This window comes from Musca autumnalis, unplaced genomic scaffold (assembly GCF_047663935.1).
Source record: "Musca autumnalis isolate F117 unplaced genomic scaffold, ASM4766393v1 scaffold_6, whole genome shotgun sequence".
NCBI lineage: Eukaryota > Metazoa > Arthropoda > Insecta > Diptera > Muscidae > Musca > Musca autumnalis.
The window spans coordinates 209,593-229,463 of record NW_027412199.1 but is presented as its reverse complement, the minus strand read 5'-3'; the positions used below and the strand labels follow the sequence as shown (position 1 = coordinate 229,463).

At 36.2% G+C, this 19,871-nt stretch overlaps 1 long non-coding RNA gene across 6 annotated transcripts in view; it reads right to left on the bottom strand.

Annotated features, from left to right (window-relative positions):
* Nucleotides 1-19,871, bottom strand: part of LOC141388112 (uncharacterized) — a 291,585-nt gene that overhangs the window by 159,261 nt on the left and 112,453 nt on the right. Inside the window, exon 1 of one of the 6 annotated variants that reach the window (XR_012408721.1) lies at nucleotides 4,790-4,810. The exons of the other annotated variants lie outside the window; for them this stretch is intronic. This is a non-coding gene — a long non-coding RNA (uncharacterized lncRNA). Of the gene's footprint in view, nucleotides 1-4,789; nucleotides 4,811-19,871 lie in introns of those variants that run through there. 6 annotated transcript variants of the gene reach the window in all.

Genomic DNA, 19,871 nt, shown 5'->3' with positions numbered 1-19,871 from the left:
TGGGGCATTATCCCATAAATAAAATTCAGTCAACATTTGTCCAATTTGGGGGTTGACCTTGTATTATGCAGGGCAGAGCCTGTAAAGAGGTGTGCGAAATAATGGAGCCACTTAAAGTAAATAAGACAATTTCTTAAGGAAATTCAAATTTTACCGTCAAGTTAGTTTTCCTTCCTAACATTATTTTCCTAAATAACCCTGCAACAAAAATTAAAATTTTAACTCCCCTTCCAGAGTTAATGGGGCTGAAAACCCATATGGGCCCAGAATCAAAGATAATGTCCCATAAAAACCTCCAATATATCGCAAATATCAATAATATTTGTGATTGTGAAGAAAATGTGCTAAACTACTATCCAAGATAAGAAAACTTCAAAAACCGGTCGAAAAAAGTTAATATTTTTATGATTTTAGAGCAAAAAATGGGGGGTCCTGTAAGGAATATTACTCTTTGTAGCTCCTCTGCTCCAATAAACGAGTAAGTAATTTGTTGTTGTCAACTCTAACAGACCTTAGGTGTTATTTAAGAAAAGCCTGCAAAAATTTTTGGGTACAGAAATCACGAATCTTAAACATAAAGACAGAGTAAGTTTATAGCTGTTCTCGAAGGATACCCATCTGTGGCTACCTCCTTTATTGCTGGGTATTTCTGGCTTTATAAAACACCGGTGTTAGCTTTATTAAATTTCAAGGCTACCAGTGGTGAATGAAAATGATATCCGAAGCTGTGCGATCAAATTAAATAAATTTTACACCACCTTTCAAAGAAAATGTTCAGCCATAGGTTAACCCACGCGTTTATCTACGATCACGTGTAAACATATTCTGTATTTATGTTTAAGATTCGTGATTTCTGTACCCATAAATTGCGCCATATCACACTTTTCAGAAGTGATTTAGAAACGCTTAATGTGTTCTAACTTTAGTGGCTCTATTATTTCGCACACCAGTGTATATTATGCTTGAGAGCATATACCAAGTCCAGAATGAGATTAAGAGTGCTTTGCTACAAAAGAATGAGTTGGATCGTATACCTGACTTAAAGTTTTCATTGCTAGAACTTATATTGTTCTTCATAAAATATTCAAAGAGTGTTCCGATACATTAAGCTCGGAAAAGTACCCTACTATGCACATTTTTGCCCTTTGGTCAAAAACTTTTGAAAGTCGACCTTTAGCCAAACTAAATCTAACAAAATATTACAACAACAGGTCAACAATATAAAAAGAATAACAGTCTGCTCAATTGATACCATTGACTCTCAATTCATGAAAGATTTGAAAGCTAAAACTAAACAATCATTGCTTAAACGCTTTGTTTTATTTTTTATAAGCTAATGTGAAAGCAATGTTACAAAGTGAGAACATATGATAAGCAGGAAATTACAATGCCACATTTACACGAATTATCAGACTTTTTGGATCAAAATGGCAAAAAGACGAAAAATTAAAAAGTCTCCAATTGATACAGAAATTGATACATATTATCGAGTGCCGTATCTAGCCAGACTGATGTTTTAAATTTTGGAAACAGTCTAATTTAAAATATTTAAAACAAATAGCCAGGAAATTTTTGACCAAACACGTCAGCTCAGCAACGAGCGGGAGATTTTTTTCTACATCTGGAAATATTCTCAACGTAAGGCGTACTAGATTTTTGGACAAAATGATGTTTTTAAAATAGAATAGAAAAATTAGAAGTACATATGAATATTTATAAAATAAAATAAATGTACACCTATATCGATTTCTCCTATTTTTGTAATTTCGTGCGTGAGTGTGCGTGTTCGTGCCTTCTCGAAAAACGCCGTGTTTGTGCGTGAATGTGCATAAAAATTTTGGTCCGTGTTCGTGCATGTTCGTGCCTAATTTTTTAGGCACGCGCCCATCTCTACTCTGGATATGTTATTCAATGGGTCATTTCTCTTCTTGCTTGGATCTTGATGGCAAATAGTACGCCATAACCAATCCCACACTGAGGAGGACGAACAGACTCCCAGACCTTTATGGACAATTAGGAGTTTGCAGCCTTAAAAATCGGCGGACCGTGTGGAATAATACCAGCTATGATTCAGACTTCGTTGGAGCCGGTGACGGGGATTTGAAGAACAGTCTGCGTTTCTGGGGAAACTGAGTCTCATATCTCCAACAATCTCCAGAGTGTATCACATATAAATGATTTTTAAACCGGGACTGCATAATTGTGGATAGACCGACTGATCGCTTTGTATGTTGCCAGCAACACCTCTTTGTCCTTGCCCATCTGTGTGAATGTTTTTTAAACCTGGTTTATAGGCTTTTTTATGTAGGGGTTCTCCCTTGTATCGATCTGCACGGCAGCCAGCTTGATATCCCGCACCATCGTGATCATCATGTTCTTCCGACTCATTATTATTAGTACATTTTTTCGATCTTACTTTGGAAATGAAATTGCTAAAAGCTGCACTGTCCATTTGTTGAACAGAGTAGCTGTATATTTTGTGGCGGAAGCCTGCATATTCCTCGAGTAGGAAAAGCTAGTAAGATCGGTTAAATGGGTGTTCAGTCTCTCATATATGTAATCAGGGAAGGTACCTGACGCCAGGGTCTTTGCTACGGGCGACAAAATCGGTTTGTATAATTCTCTTTTCCTGGCATCTTTGCAAGGCTTCAGTAGCGGGACCACCCTGCACATTTTCTAGACTTCGAGAACAGTGTGGGTGTCTAGCGACAGATTGAAAACTTTCATTTTGAGCATTACCATGGAGGTTCCAACAGGGCCCAACGAAGGAGTTGACATATATACTACATATTAGGAGCCCAATTTTAGCGAAGAGTTTTGAACACTTATACCTGAAGTAGTAGACCGATATTAAATTTGGGCCAATATTATGAAAACCCTATTTGGGACCCAATCAGCCAAACAAAAGGACGGACATACAGTGCTGCTCAAAACATTTGCAAGTCGAGTGACTACTTCACTTTTTATATAGTTCTGAGGTAATTTATGGATTTGAAATGCAAATATTTTTGTAGTGGACTGATATTTTCCTTTGTTGATCCATAAAACTTTAATATCCGTTGTCCTTATTTTGCAGGTATACGTCACTCGATACCCGGCTACAGGTTAAATGTAATTTCTACCTACACAGAGGAGGAATCCAAAATGCATTTTCGGATTTTGCGAAATCTTTTTCGAACATTAAGCAGTAAATTAGCGGAAAGCGATCAATATAAACATCTCCGCAAAGACAAACGACTTTCAAGCGATGACCATTTATATGTATTTTTGTGGTTTGTTGGCCATGAAGCCAGTAGCTATCGCGACACTTCCGACAGATTTAATATAACCATATCTTCAGTAAATAGGATAATAAAAAGAGTGACCTATTTTTGAGCGAGCTAAGCCCACAGGTTATAAAGTGGCCCACATCTGAAGAAAAACAAGTATCTAGCTAATATTTTAGACTCAAGTGTGGATTTTCCGGAGCTATCGGTAGGTTAAAGAAGTAGAAAATTCGTTTATAATTATTCACATCGGGCGGTATCCCTTCAATGTCATAACACGCTGTACTAAATGATAACAATATCGTTCGGGGTAAGTTTCTTACCCACTATATACTTACTGTTTACTTAGTTGGTATATTACAGAACATTTGTCCTATAAGCAAAACTAAGAAAAGATCTACATTCCTCTCTGTTTGTTGCTTTGCTTTTTGAAATACAGCATCGGAATACCGAAATCAGGGTTACCTCTCAAATGGGGACTATACTAAAATGTTTATCTATACCCACAATCCACGGTAGGAATGTTGTATTCCTATATCGAAGGCTAAATACGGAATATCATTCAATTCGATTAATCAGGTGGCTAAAAGCTTACGAAGAATCGAAAATCAAAACCTGGATCTGTTCTGTCAAATTTATGGGCATGCTTTGTGGCTCCAAAGATACACAGATCGTCACCTGAAATGCCCGAAGACGTAACCCACACGAAAATCAAAATTCATTTTTTGATGGAATCTGGTACATAAAGCTAAAATCCATGCTCTGGCAAAATTTCAAGAAATGGCATTTCGGAAAATGAGATAATGTTGCAGATTTTGTTGTAATGACGGATCCCAAAACCAAGCGTTTTCGCGTTTTTGGTTTCATTAATTACTCCCATTCGTATAGGATTGATAATATCCTAAATACTCAACCTCATAATATGAATATTCCATAAAAACATTTTTAAATTTATAACGTTTTTTGCATCTCCTGTAAATTTTTGATTTTGTGGGTTACGTCTTGTAACGAACGTGGTGAGAAGGTGTTAGAAAATCTCCAACACAGCTTGCGATGAATTGTTTGGCCTGGCACACATACATCACCGGCCTTATTACTCGCCAGAAGGGGTGGGTTATCGCCATTGTTCCTATTTTATTTTTGCTATACATTCAGAATAGTTAAGGCTTCGTTAGCTTGATTCTATTTCGTTCAAAAAGATCGCTTATCATAAGTTTTTTGCTTTGATATTTACAAATCCATTTCGCACTTATACATATGTGGTGTTGTTAACATTTGTAATGATTTTTTCCTTGTTAATATGACCTCATATTATCGTAAGTTACGAATGTTACTCTTTATTATTGATTACCTTTTTCCAATTCGAATGGATGATTGAAGTAGGTTTCATATTTATCGAATATTGTTTAATGAGAATTTTTTTAATAAAAATTTGTGAAAATGTGCTTGAACTAAGAAAAAGTTAGAGTTTGATTTAAACAGGGGTTGGGAAAATAATTTAGGGTAATTATGTATGGGCTTACCATGGATAATGACTTCAAGTTTGTGGAATACTATGGTGAACAGGTTAGGTGGGCTTGCGTGCGATTTTCACCTATGCACGTGTGAGTCGATCAATGACCGAACAGAACTTTCTTTTTCTCTTAGACTATAGGCCATCTTCTCACTCTCTTTTCCGTCTTTGCTTGTATTATCTAATCCTTTTTGCCTTATTGAGCACACATTAACAAATTTAAAACTAGTAACTGATGATTTGTGCTGATGAACAATGGCGATAACCCACCCCTTCTGGCGAGTAATAAGGCCGGTGTTAAATGTGTGCCAGGCCAAACAGTTCATCGCAAGCTGTGTTGGAGATTTTCTAACACCTTCTCACCACGTCCGTTACAGTTTTTGGCGCCCAACGTGGGGCCCGAGTGAATTCAAAATTTGTCTAAATTTCTAAAATTATGAATCTTGATATTTCGAATGTAGTAGTTACTTCACTCTGGCCCATTCTCAATTTTGGTATTTGACTTTTGGATTCTGTCCTCTTTTACTTTTTTTCCTCTGTCAGGATAGCAGAATTTCCTCGGAATTTCTATGTTTTGACTGCAGTAGTGCTGAAGCATTTACCAGTTGTGATGTTATCCTACTTTCACCCTATTGTGTAAAATATTTCTTTGAGGTTGTTGGTTGAGTGAAAGCAACATATGGATTTCATTCTATATTTGTCTTCGACTTGATAACCGATTAGATTCTTTTATTTTATTAGCGATATGGAATCTTAAAGCATTATTGATGATGTTTCGAGCCATCGTTAATATTAGTCTATAGTCCCTACCCTATCGATCTTTTATAAAATTTTCGTTTTCTTTTCCACTCTGTTCGTCGTCGATTGGTTCTGATTTTTTTATGATATCCTAATTTTTGCCCCAATTTCCTAATCGAATCAAACTCAGTTATTGAAATTATTTCTGTTTACTACCATAATTAGTTTGAATACTCTTTTCCTTTTGTGGTTTCCTTGTTTTTTATTTTATCGATTTTCATTCGTTTGTATTAGTTTATGATGCCCCTTGATAGAAGTTCGGATGAGATACCTGCTCCTGGTTCAGTGGGTGTAAATAATGAGTTGATGTGCGCAATTTGCAACTTGTCAATTCAAACCCCGGCTGTCCTTTGTGGAACCGTTTGCAAACACTCATTCCATAAAATATGCATAACCAGCTATATAAAAACCCATTCTGATTGTCCTGTTTGTGGAGCCAGGATAATCAAGGACGGTAAACCAAGTAAGGTCAATACAAAGTCGAATTCAAAGGCTAGGAATTTTGACGCCGGTAGAAATGATGAAACTACTCATCAAGAAACATACCTTAATCCTTCCGGAGGTATAACTGCTCCTCAGCCTAGTTTGACTTTAGATGACGTCAGAGATGTGGTGTCGTCATTAATAGGAACTCAAGAAATGCGGATTATTCAGTCAATATCTAATCAGATCACTTCGTTAGTTGAAAGGATCGTCGTGGCAAGCTTAGCTCGTTTGAATTTGAAATCAAATAATGCCCCTCCTATCAATGATGCTTCTTCTCCAGTTAATAACAATCCCCCAATGCCAAGCGTGCAGGAGGTTGAGCAACAGACATTGGAACAAATGCTGGGTATACCTCCTTCCGACAATAATAATGGTAATGGTTCTTTCAATAGATCTCGCGGTCGCAATCACACTTCTAGTACTGATTTAACTGCTCGTCCTGATAAGGTCAGCCAAATAATTTCAAATTGGAAATTAAAGTTCAGTGGAAATTCTTCGAGTTTACCAGTCGATGCCTTCATTTATCGTGTAGAAGCTTTAACGATACAAACATTAAATGGGGATTTCGATGTCCTCTGCCGTAGTGCCAGTGCGCTGTTTGATGGAAAGGCCAGTGATTGTTTCTGGAGGTTCCATCGCACAGTGCGCGTTGTCCAATGGGAAGACCTTTGTACCGCTCTAAGGCAGCAATATAGGGACTCCAGAACCGACATTGACTTTCGTGAGCTTATACACGATAGGAAGCAAAAGCAAAATTAAACTTTTGATGTTTTTTATGAGTCGGTGATTGACCTGGTGGATCGATTGGACAAACCGTTAGATGACAGGACGCTGGTGGAGATACTTCGCAGGAATCTTCTACCAGAAATCCAGCATGAGATATTAAACATGTCTATATATTCTGTTGGTCACTTGAGACGTCGCGAATTTTTCCTACAAGATGTCAGTAGAAGACATGGCCAATCTGGTTACAGGAGCGGCAACTTTTCAAGACGTGCCGCGGAGGTAGAATTTGAGGATGCTAGTGAACCTGAATTGCTTGGACCTGAAGATGTTTCAGAACTGTCCACCATCTGTTGGAATTGTCGTGGTTCTGGTCATAGATACCAGGATTGCTTAGGGGAACGTACCGTCTTCTGCTATGGCTGTGGTACTCCTCAAGTATATAAGCCAAACTGTCAAAAATGCAATAATACGCCAAAAAAACTTTCAGGGCAGTACACTGAAAAGTGCACCGAAACCACAAAACTCTCAACAGTACTCCCAAACAAAATAAATATTCCTCAAACCACTACTATTTCTTCAAAAGAGCATGTTGCATTTTCTACCGATTCTCACAAAGATGAGCTTATTAAACCAAACGAACTTCTTAGGTATAATACCGGCTCCGAACAGAATCCTTATATTGGTCGTGGTCCCCGTCCTATCATCCCGTTTCACATAAGGTTGGAGAACTATAAGAAAGTAAGGGAAAGAATTTTAATGAAAAACCGAAGCATAGTGGATCAAGTAACAGGATGAAGAAATTTTGGAAGAATGTAAAGGCTGTGAAGAAGAATTTCTCGGTGTCAGTTTTAGAAAGATCTGGAGCCGTACGTCCTTATGCAGAGGTACGAAATTTTTGTAAGACGATGACAGGACTCTTAGATACGGGTGCCTCCGTAACCTGTCTTGGGTCACAGGCTGCCATAGATTTTCTAGGTTCTGATATTCCATACAAAAAACTGAATACCACAGTTAGAACAGCTGATGGAAAGCCTCAGAATATAGTAGGGGTTTGCACTACCGATCTAGTTTTTAGAGGTGATAATCAGGTTATGTCCATTTATTTTGTCCCAAACTTGTCACAAAATTTAATTTTGGGCATTGACTTTTGGAGGATGTTCCATTTGTTGCCACCCTCTTTGTTGGGCGGTGTCTCCTCTTTAGCCTTCTCTATAGATAGCAATAATGTTTTGGGTCAGAAGAGTCTGACATGTGAACAAAAATACCTGCTTCAATGTGCCATTGAAATCTTTCCTTCCTTTGCGAAAGAGGGCCTGGGAAAAACAAGCGTTATCTGTCATACCATTAATACTGGTAATTCACCCCCTATTAAACAACGACATTTCCCAGTCTCTCCGGCAATTGAGAAGCTTATATATGAAGAGCTTGATAGGATATTGGTCATGGATGTTATCGAAGAATCCCCGAGTCCATGGTCTTCGCCAATCGTTCTACATAGGAAACCTGGCAATAATCGTCTGTGCCTCGACAGCAGAAAGCTCAATGCTGTGACAGAGGGGGCGCATATACGTTGCCTCATATTGAGGGAATTTTAAGCAGGCTGCCCAAAGCAGAGTATATTTCAAGCTTAGATTTGAAAGATGCTTTCTGGCAGATACCACTGGATGAATCATCGAAGGGTAAGACTGCCTTCACAGTTCCTGGGAGACCTCTATACCATTTCAAAGTCATGCCATTTGGGCTTTGTAATGCCCCACAAACTATGTGAAGGCTGATGGATAGAGTGGTTCCAGCGTCTCTCAGGACTGAGGTGTTGGTCTACCTGGATGATCTTCTGGTGGTATCTCCAACTTTTGAGAGGCACATCGAGGTGCTTAGGGAAGTGGCAAAGTGCCTTCGAACTGCGGGATTGACGATGTGGAGAAGAGCAAATTCTGCATGTCCGAAGTTCGATACTTAGGTCATGTAGTTGGCAACGGAACAATTCGAACGGACCCGGACAAGATTTCAGCCATTACGGAATTTCCAATACCAAAATCTGTTAAGCAGGTTAGGCGATTTTTAGGGATGTCTGATTGGTACCGAAAGTTCATTAGGAACTATGCTGCCATTTCGAGCCCTTTAACCGATTTACTTAAAACAAACCGCAAATTTATATGGTCCGATGAGGCCCAAAAACCTTTGTAGAATTAAAGTCCATACTTAGTACAGCCCCTGTCCTGCACAGCCCCGACTTCACGCAGCCGTTTATTATACACTGCGATGCAAGCAAGACAGGTATAGGAGGTGTTTTGGTGCAAAAGAAAACTGAGGGTGACGAGTTTCCAATAGCATTTATGTCTAAGAAACTCAACCAAGCGCAACGTAACTATAGTGTCACCGAACAAGAGTGCTTAGCAGCAATGCTTTGCATAAAAAAATGTCGAGCTTATGTCGAGGGACATGAGTTCACGGTGATTACTGATCACGCCTCTTTAAAATGGCTCATGTCCCAAACCGACTTAAGCACACGGCTGGCTAGGTGGGCTTTAAAACTACAAGGATATCGGTTTAAGATAGAACACAGAAAGGGATCGCAGAACATAGTTCCTGATGCGCTTTCGAGTACCAACACTGCCGACCTGTCAGCCTTGGCTTGTTTATCCGAGGTAGAGGGAGAGAATGGAGTCTTCAAATTCTCAACACTTTTCTTCCGATGAATATAATGAATTGTTAAAGACGGTTGAAAGCAACAATGATTCTACCCCGGACTTAAGGATTATTGATGGATACTTGTACCGTAGAACAGATCATGGCGTAGGCGATCCTACAGCTGATGACCTCACCTGGAAGCTTTGGGTACCTAAAAGTATGGTGCCTGAAATCCTGCATAAGCATCATGATAATCCTTTATCCGCTCATTGTGGAATCAACAAATGTTTAGAGCGAATCAGAAGGTACTATTTTTGGCCTACTTTAGTGACAGATGTAAAGGAGTATATTGGCTCTTGTGAAGTGTGCAAAAGTACCAAGCACCCAATTACTATAATGAGACCTCCAATGGGTGACACAGGTAGCTCACATAGATTCTTCCAGAAATTGTACGTTGATTTCTTTGGACCTTACCCCAGATCTAGATCGGGACATATCGGGATTTTTGTGGTCCTTGACCATTTTTCTAAATTTTCGTTTCTTCGTCCTGTTACTGCGGATGCCATAATAAAGTACATGGAGGAAGATTTGTTTCACACCTTCGGGGTACCGGAGAGTGTTGTGTCTGATAATGGGACTCAGTTCCGAGGTAAAAAATTCAATTAACTTTTGAAATTCTATAATATCCAACACATTTATACCGCCGTATATTCCCCACAGGCCAACGCGTCTGAGAGGGTGAACCGTTCGGTTATTGCAGCGATTAAAGCCTACATCAGACCAGACCAAAAGGACTGGGATGAAAAGCTAAGTCACATTTCATGTGCTTTACGCTCAACAATTCACTCATCTATAGGGACTTCCCCGTACTTTATGGCATTTGGCCAACATATGGTCACAAATGGATCGACATACCTGTTGCTACGGAGGTTAAATATGCTAGATGATAGATCTATGACCTTAAACCGACCTGATTCGTTTGATGTCATTCGAACCAAAGCTGCTCAAGTAATGAAAAGACAGCACGAACGTAATGTGAAGCAATATAATCTGAGATCTAGACAAGTAAGTTACGATGTGGGTCAAGAAATTTATCGTAGGAATTTTACCCAAAGCATCCTTGAAAAAGGGTATAATGCTAAATTGGCACCATCTTTTATTAAATGTAAAGTTCGACGTAAAATTGGTAATAGCTATTATGAGCTTGAAGATTTACAAGGCAAGGTAATTGGCACATATCACGCGAAGGATCTGAGACAATAGGTGTTATCTTCATGCGGTATCAGCCTTAATGCCCTTTCTGTCCAGTAAGTCTGATTTTGGTGGAGGGTATATGTAGGGGCGCATGTAGATAAAACTTTTGGTTTTATTTTTATCTTTTTATTGGCCCTCACAATTTGTGGTTTGCACATATCTGCTCTGGTAATTATCAGCTCTCCTGTAAAATAACATTCTAGTTACAATTGCTATGTAAGATATGAATCTGCAATGTTGATGTAAGTGTGATACAATCTTCGATCTGTAATATTCTATTTTTAGATGTGTTCATAATTGTTATATTGATGCTTCCTCTTCTTTTTGCTGTGATAATGTCTCAAACTGTAACACTGGCGTTGATGCTGGACATACGCATAGGGCTAGTTATTGATATCGTTGTTAAGCGGGGCTTAGCCTAGCGCTGACGGTAGCCTAGAGGTAATGTCGTAGATTATCATGCGGGTTCAAATCCCGCTGAGATATGTTTTTTTTTCTTCTTTTTTTTTTGTTTGGTAAAGGTTTGCTTTGTGTTTTTTATGCAATGAAAGAAACGAAACAGCCTCATCACCTATATCGTTCGGCTGACTACTGAACTCCTCCTACCTGTTGTTAACATCGGTGAAATGAAAGTTAGATAATTTCCCCTTTGAGAAAGTGGTGAAATTTCTTCCATTATTTCATTGGTTAGCCTTGTCCCACCAACACCAATGATGTTCTAGGTGTTTATGTTTTTTATACTATAGTACATTAAGGTAGCCATGTTAATTTTTAATTTTTGGTTAGTATTTGTAATTCAGCCATTTGGCCCATATTTTGACCGAGGTTACAAAAGGCAGTGAACGAGCAGACATATTTGTCATTTTTATTGAAAATCGCCAACGTCATCACGCTTTGCGCAATCGTCGAAGTTCGTCGAAAGTAACATTTCAATCCGCCGTTCAGATCCTGGCAAAAGGATAATTTTTTTTTAAATGACAGTGATAGAAACTTCTACTCCTGTTTTGCAATCGCTCTTTTGATCGTGGCCTTACTCTTTATCCTTGATTTGCCGCTGATCGTTGGAAGCAACTTGCTCTTATTTTCGATCGAGTTTTCTTTCTTGCTACTGGATGCCGAGTTTTCCTAATGGCGATACCATAAACCGATATTGATTATATTTCTGCTTTCTTCTTTCCCTGGTTCATTGTACGGCTACCCCCATTTTGGTCCATAAGCTGTCCCTTCTAGGAGAGAGATCGCAAACAAATTTGTCATTGTTTAGTGGCAGTCAAAACCTCAAACGTGGTTGCAGTGCGGTTGTTTAATCCGTAGTGAATCGGGGATGAAGTGTAAATTTTTAGTTTGCGTTGTCACTTACCGGAAATTAAACCATTGAAACAAAAGAAAATCAAAGTTTTAAATGCTTTTGGTTGCAAAGAAGGCACATTTCGAAAGAATAATTACTATAAATATTCAATTATTTTGAAAAGATCCCTAGTTAAGCAAATTATATCAATAAGTTTGTTGTTGTTTCTCAAAAAAAAATGTTAAAAAGAGTAAGAAACAGTCGAAAGTGAAACAAATTCAAAAGAGAGCGATGTTTGTTTGTGTGTTTAATCTGAAACGATTGATGAAACAGAGAATTGGTACTATAAATACTAGAATCTTGATAACTACGAAAAAAACATAAAACAACCTAAACAGTGGCCATCAAATTGTTAAGTGGCTTACAAACGACAAGAAATAAATATCACAAATGTTTGATGTGAATTGCTGAGATTTTTGTAACCTCCACCAAACCCCCCCTGAAAGGCCTTTCATCGAGGGAGCTCCGCCAAAATATTATTTTTTTTGCACAATTATTTGAATAAGACGTTTATTGAATATTGTGAAATTGACTTCTAAAACTTAAAAAAAAAAACATTGCTGTTGTTTTAAAGGAAATAGCCGTACTTTTTTGTGTTTGTTCCTTTTAATTTCCTGTCATTTTATGCTAGTTAACAGTGGTTACACGTGAGGCTGTTAACGTCTCTGTTAACACAATAACCGAGAGAATACAGTTTTACAACCACTGCTTTGCCTACAAAACGCTCGTTCGTTTATATATTCAGGTTATTAATTTTAACAAAGGAAAAAAAAGCATTTGAAGTTACTTAAATTATGTCCATAACAAAACATGAACATTACTTTTACAAATGTTATGCATATTTAACGAGAATTAATGATAAAAGATATTAATTGAACACCAAAATATTATCAGTTGAAACTTTCATATCCATTATTACCATCACATATACAATTCTGTAAAGTCCGTCAGCATGAGCGAAGGTCAATGCACTCACAGCTGATCGGTACATAATGCAGATATACACACAAAAACATACATTTTAACATAATATATCAATATTTACATACATTTATTTTCAGCTTATATTTTTTTTGTTGAATTTGTTTCATTATCGATTCTGATTTTGTTTCTTTAGCAAATATTTTTGATTTAGAAGATAAATATTCGATTATTTTGCAATTGGTAATTAAGATCACGGGTTATTATTGTTCCTATTTTATTTTTGCTATACATTCAGAATAGTTAAGGCTTTGTTAGCTTGATTCTATTTCGTTCAAAAAGATCGCTTATCATTAGTTTTTTGCTTTGATATTTACAAATCCATTTCGCACTTATACATATGTGGTGTTGTTAACATTTGTAATGATTTCCTTTTTTAGTTTAGTTTGGCTCGAGGTCAGTAGAATAAAAAACAATTTTAATTTTAATTTTGTTTTTTTTATCATTTTATTTTTCCAATATTTCGATCGGCATCGTCGATCATCATCAGGGATTATACTTTAAAAAAACAATTAACAATGATTTTATAACTATATTAACAATTGTTATTCTATGACAATAATTACTTTTATTTTTATTCACGAACAACAAACTCTGCTTCTACATCCATTTGCAAGTATTTTCGGACTAAAGTTTTTGGTGTTTTTCAACGATGTTTCTATAAATTTGAGCACAATGCTCGGTGTCTGATTTGAAATTCATACGATTCTCGACGGGGACATTATTAATATGAAGCATCTCTAACATATATCTTCGTTTATAATTATTCTCTTGAGTTAGAATGTCAACATTTTTAAAGTTGGGTGCATGCCCTGTTGTTGCACAGTGGGCGGCAAGTGCTGTCTTCTGTTCTAAAGGTTTACCTTTTGTTTTTTGGTCAGATTTGTGGGCACTTATCCTGGTTTTAAGTTTGGATTTTGTAGTCCCAACATATACTTTATTGCATATGTCGGACCCGTCACCATTACATTTGATCTTGTATACGACATTGGATTTGTCGTCTCGAGGTATTTTGGATTTCATCCGACTAAAAAAGTTGTTGTTTGTATTTGTGCTTCGCAATGCCAATTGATATCTTTCTTTATTATATAGATTAGAGTTAGATAATCGTTCAGAAAACCCAGGTATATAAGTCGAACGTTTGTAAATTTTATCTGGTTTTTGTTCAACATTGTCCCGTCTTTTGTATGCAACATGTCTGATGAGTTCATTAATGGTACTGGTTGGAAAATTGTTCATTTTTAAAATAGTTTTGATTTTGTTTATATTTTTGGTATGCAATTTCTCGTCACTGATGTTTAATACTCTTTGGATGAAATTAGTGGCTCTATTTATCTTTATTCTGCGTGGGTGTTTTGAGTGATAGTCGATTAACCGTCCTGAAGAAGTGGGCTTTTGGTACCAATCTAAAAGTAGAAGGTTGTCCTGTCTTAAAACAACAGCGTCAAGATATGGTAATTGAAAATCTGATTCGCGTTCCATTGTGAATCGTATATGCTTGTTGTACATATTTAATGTCTTCAATGTGTTATCGACTTGGTCCTTCTTGATTATACAAAATATGTCATCGACATATTTTGTTAACATCCTTGGTCTTATTGGTAGCGTTTTCATTGTTTCATCGAGTAGATCTTCCATCACTATATCCGCGATTATTGGAGAAATTGGGGAGCCCATTGGCATCCCTTTTAACTGTTCAAATACTTTGTCATTGTATACAAAGTATCTCGAGTCCTTTATACATACTGTTAACATGTCTATAAATAGATTCATGGGGATATTAGTGTGTTCTTGAATGATATTCCACTTCTCTTTTATTGCGTTTATTGCCATATTCACAGGAATGCTAGGAAACAAGGATACAACATCAAAAGATATAAGCATCTCACTATCGTCAATGTGTTGATTGTTTATCCTAGATTTAAATTCTACTGCGTCTTTTATATTATAGTTCGATTCTACGGTTAAACATTTTAAAATAGATGCCATATATCTGGACAGCTCGTAAGTTGGCGAGTTTGTAAATGAACAAATTGGGCGCAGTGGGATCCCTTGTTTGTGGATTTTCGGTAATCCGTATATTTTTGGTGGAACAGAAGTTCTTGATATTAAGCGGTTTTTATCCGTTTCTGAAATTATGTTTAAATCGAACAATTTTATCACTAGCCTGTTATTCTTTTCTTGTAATCCTGTTGTTGGATCTTTTCTTAGGCGCCTATACGTGCATATATCCATGAGAATTTGATTCATTTTTGATTCATAGTCATTTCTTAGCATCGCTACGGTTTTTCCCCCTTTGTCTGAGTTTAATATTATTATTTCTTTATGCTGCTTTAAAAATTTGGATGTTTGTCTCACAGTATCTAGTATGAATCTATCCCTTTTATTGAACGTTGTGTTTTTCATGTGGTCGTTCATGAGTGTAATGAAATTTATTCTCGCTTTCTCTTGATTTTCTTTGGAGTCTAATGTCTGGATTAACTCCTCTCCCTCAGCGATTACATTGAATAAGGGGAATGTCGTCTTTGTTGTCGGCAATGAGAATTTTGGCCCAAGCGAAAGCAGCCACTCAACATTCGTTGGTACATCAATGTTCGTAACGTTAACGAACCACTCTTTATTCTGTTGTACATTGAGCTGACAATGGTGTTGTTGTTTCAACGTATTTAGTTTGTTGATATGAATGGTTTTTTGTTTCATATTTTGTGTGTGGATAATAGTATTTTCACTCTCAATGAGTGAACTGAAATCTTCTCTTTCCAAGAGAACTGAAAGACGATTTTTAGTGTCAGTTATTATTTTTCTTGTAATAATTGATTGTTTGTGTTTCTCTTGTATTACAAGCTTGAGTATTTTAATGTGGAAATTATATAGAAGTTTGTCTATCGCTGTTCTCGTGTTCACTGACAATGTGTTGTTGGTTTGAAATATATTGTATATGTGCTTAGTTGTGTTAGAAATGAAATTTGGAATAATACCTGCTTCTTTACATTTGATGAGAAAGGTTGTTGTTGATGTAACACGTCCTGCTCGCCTGTTACATTTTGAGAATTGTTTTATGATGTTTCGCGTTTTATTGTCATATTTTTCTTTGGACTCAGATTTCCTTTTTTAGTTTAGTTTGGCTCGAGGTCAGTAGAATAAAAAACAATTTTAATTTTAATTTTGTTTTTTTATCATTTTATTTTTCCAATATTTCGATCGGCATCGTCGATCATCATCAGGGATTATACTTTAAAAAAAACAATTAACAATGATTTTATAACTATATTAACAATTGTTATTCTATGACAATAATTACTTTTATTTTTATTCACGAACTTTCGGACTAAAATTTTTGGTGTTTTTCAACGATGTTTCTATAAATTTGAGCACAATGCTCGGTGTCTGATTTGAAATTCATACGATTCTCGATGGGGACATTAATAATATGAAGCATCTCTAACATATATCTTCGTTTATAATTATTCTCTTGAGTTAGAATGTCAACATTTTTAAAGTTGGGTGCATGACCTGTTGTTGCACAGTGGGCGGCAAGTGCTGTCTTCTGTTCTAAAGGTTTACCTTTTGTTTTTTGGTCAGATTTGTGGGCACTTATCCTGGTTTTAAGTTTGGATTTTGTAGTCCCAACATATACTTTATTGCATATGTCGGACCCGTCACCATTACATTTGATCTTGTATACGACATTGGATTTGTCGTCTCGAGGTATTTTGGATTTCATCCGACTAAAAAAGTTGTTGTTTGTATTTGTGCTTCGCAATGCCAATTGATATCTTTCTTTATTATATAGATTAGAGTTAGATAATCGTTCAAAAAACCCAGGTATATAAGTCGAACGTTTGTAAATTTTATCTGGTTTTTGTTCAACATTGTCCCGTCTTTTGTATGCAACATGTCTGATGAGTTCATTAATGGTACTGGTTGGAAAATTGTTCATTTTTAAAATAGTTTTGATTTTGTTTATATTTTTGGTATGGAATTTCTCGTCACTGATGTTTAATACTCTTTGGATGAAATTAGTGGCTGTATTTATCTTTATTCTGCGTGGGTGTTTTGAGTGATAGTCGATTAACCGTCCTGAAGAAGTGGGCTTTTGGTACCAATCTAAAAGTAGAAGGTTGTCCTGTCTTAAAACAACAGCGTCAAGATATGGTAATTGAAAATCTGATTCGCGTTCCATTGTGAATCGTATATACTTGTTGTACATATTTAATGTCTTCAATGTGTTATCGACAACAAGCATATACGATGCACAATGGAACGCGAATCAGATTTTCAATTACCATATCTTGACGCTGTTGTTTTAAGACAGGACAACCTTCTACTTTTAGATTGGTACCAAAAGCCCACTTCTTCAGGACGGTTAATCGACTATCACTCAAAACACCCACGCAGAGTAAAGATAAATACAGCCACTAATTTCATCCAAAGAGTATTAAACATCAGTGACGAGAAATTCCATACCAAAAATATAAACAAAATCAAAACTATTTTAAAAATGAACAATTTTCCAACCAGTACCATTAATGAACTCATCAGACATGTTGCATACAAAAGACGGGACAATGTTGAATAAAAACCAGATAAAATTTACAAACGTTCGACTTACATACCTGGGTTTTCTGAACGATTATCTAACTCTAATCTATATAATAAAGAAAGATATCAATTGGCATTGCGAAGCACAAATACAAACAACAACTTTTTTAGTCGGATGAAATCCAAAATACCTCGAAACGACAAATCCAATGTCGTATACAAGATCAAATGTAATGGTGACGGGTCCGACATATGCAATAAAGTATATGTTGGGACTACAAAATCCAAACTTAAAACCAGGATAAGTGCCCACAAATCTGACCAAAAAACAAAAGGTAAACCTTTAGAACAGAAGACAGCACTTGCCGCCCACTGTGCAACAACAGGGCATGCACCCAACTTTAAAAATGTTGACATTCTAACTCAAGAGAATAATTATAAACGAAGATATATGTTAGAGATGCTTCATATTATTAATGTCCCCGTCGAGAATCGTATGAATTTCAAATCAGACACCGAGCATTGTGCTCAAATTTATAGAAACATCGTTGAAAAACACCAAAAACTTTAGTCCGAAAATACTTGCAAATGGATGTAGAAGCAGAGTTTGTTGTTCGTGAATAAAAAATAAAAGTAATTATTGTCATAGAACAACAATTGTTAATATAGTTATAAAATCATTGTTAATTGTTTTTTTAAAGTATAATCCCTGATGATGATCGACGATGCCGATCGAAATATTGGAAAAATAAAATGATAAAAAAACAAAATTAAAATTAAAATTGTTTTTTATTCTACTGACCTCGAGCCAAACTAAACTAAAAAAGGAAATCTGAGTCCAAAGGTCAACAAAAACCACACAAAAATTAGAACACGGAAGGCACGCCGTAAGAAATAACAAATCAACATGCATCTTTATAAAAATATTAAACAAAAATATGACAATAAAACGCGAAACATCATAAAACAATTCTCAAGATGTAACAGGCGAGCAGGACGTGTTACATCAACAACAACCTTTCTCATCAAATGTAAAGAAGCAGGTATTATTCCAAATGTCATTTCTAACACAACTAAGCACATATACAATATATTTCAAACCAACAACACATTGTCAGTGAACACGAGAACAGCGATAGACAAACTTTTATATAATTTCCACATTAAAATACTCAAGCTTGTAATACAAGAGAAACACAAACAATCAATTATTACAAGAAAAATAATAACTGACACTAAAAATCGTCTTTCAGTTCTCTTGGAAAGAGAAGATTTCAGTTCACTCATTGAGAGTGAAAATACTATTATCCACACACAAAATATGAAACAAAAAACCATTCATATCAACAAACTAAATACGTTGAAACAACAACACCATTGTCAGCTCAATGTACAACAGAATAAAGAGTGGTTCGTTAACGTTACGAACATTGATGTACCAACGAATGTTGAGTGGCTGCTTTCGCTTGGGCCAAAATTCTCATTGCCGACAACAAAGACGACATTCCCCTTATTCAATGTAATCGCTGAGGGAGAGGAGTTAATCCAGACATTAGACTCCAAAGAAAATCAAGAGAAAGCGAGAATAAATTTCATTACACTCATGAACGACCACATGAAAAACACAACGTTCAATAAAAGGGATAGATTCATACTAGATACTGTGAGACAAACATCCAAATTTTTAAAGCAGCATAAAGAAATAATAATATTAAACTCAGACAAAGGGGGAAAACCGTAGCGATGCTAAGAAATGACTATGAATCAAAAATGAATCAAATTCTCATGGATATATGCACGTATAGGCGCCTAAGAAAAGATCCAACAACAGGATTACAAGAAAAGAATAACAGGCTAGTGATAAAATTGTTCGATTTAAACATAATTTCAGAAACGGATAAAAACCGCTTAATATCAAGAACTTCTGTTCCACCAAAAATATACGGATTACCGAAAATCCACAAACAAGGGATCCCACTGCGCCCAATTTGTTCATTTACAAACTCGCCAACTTACGAGCTGTCCAGATATATGGCATCTATTTTAAAATGTTTAACCGTAGAATCGAACTATAATATAAAAGACGCAGTAGAATTTAAATCTAGGATAAACAATCAACACATTGACGATGTTTGATGTTGTATCCTCGTTTCCTAGCATTCCTGTGAATATGGCAATAAACGCAATAAAAGAGAAGTGGAATATCATTCAAGAACACACTAATATCCCCATGAATCTATTTATAGACATGTTAACAGTATGTATAAAGGACTCGAGATACTTTGTATACAATGACAAAGTATTTGAACAGTTAAAAGGGATGCCA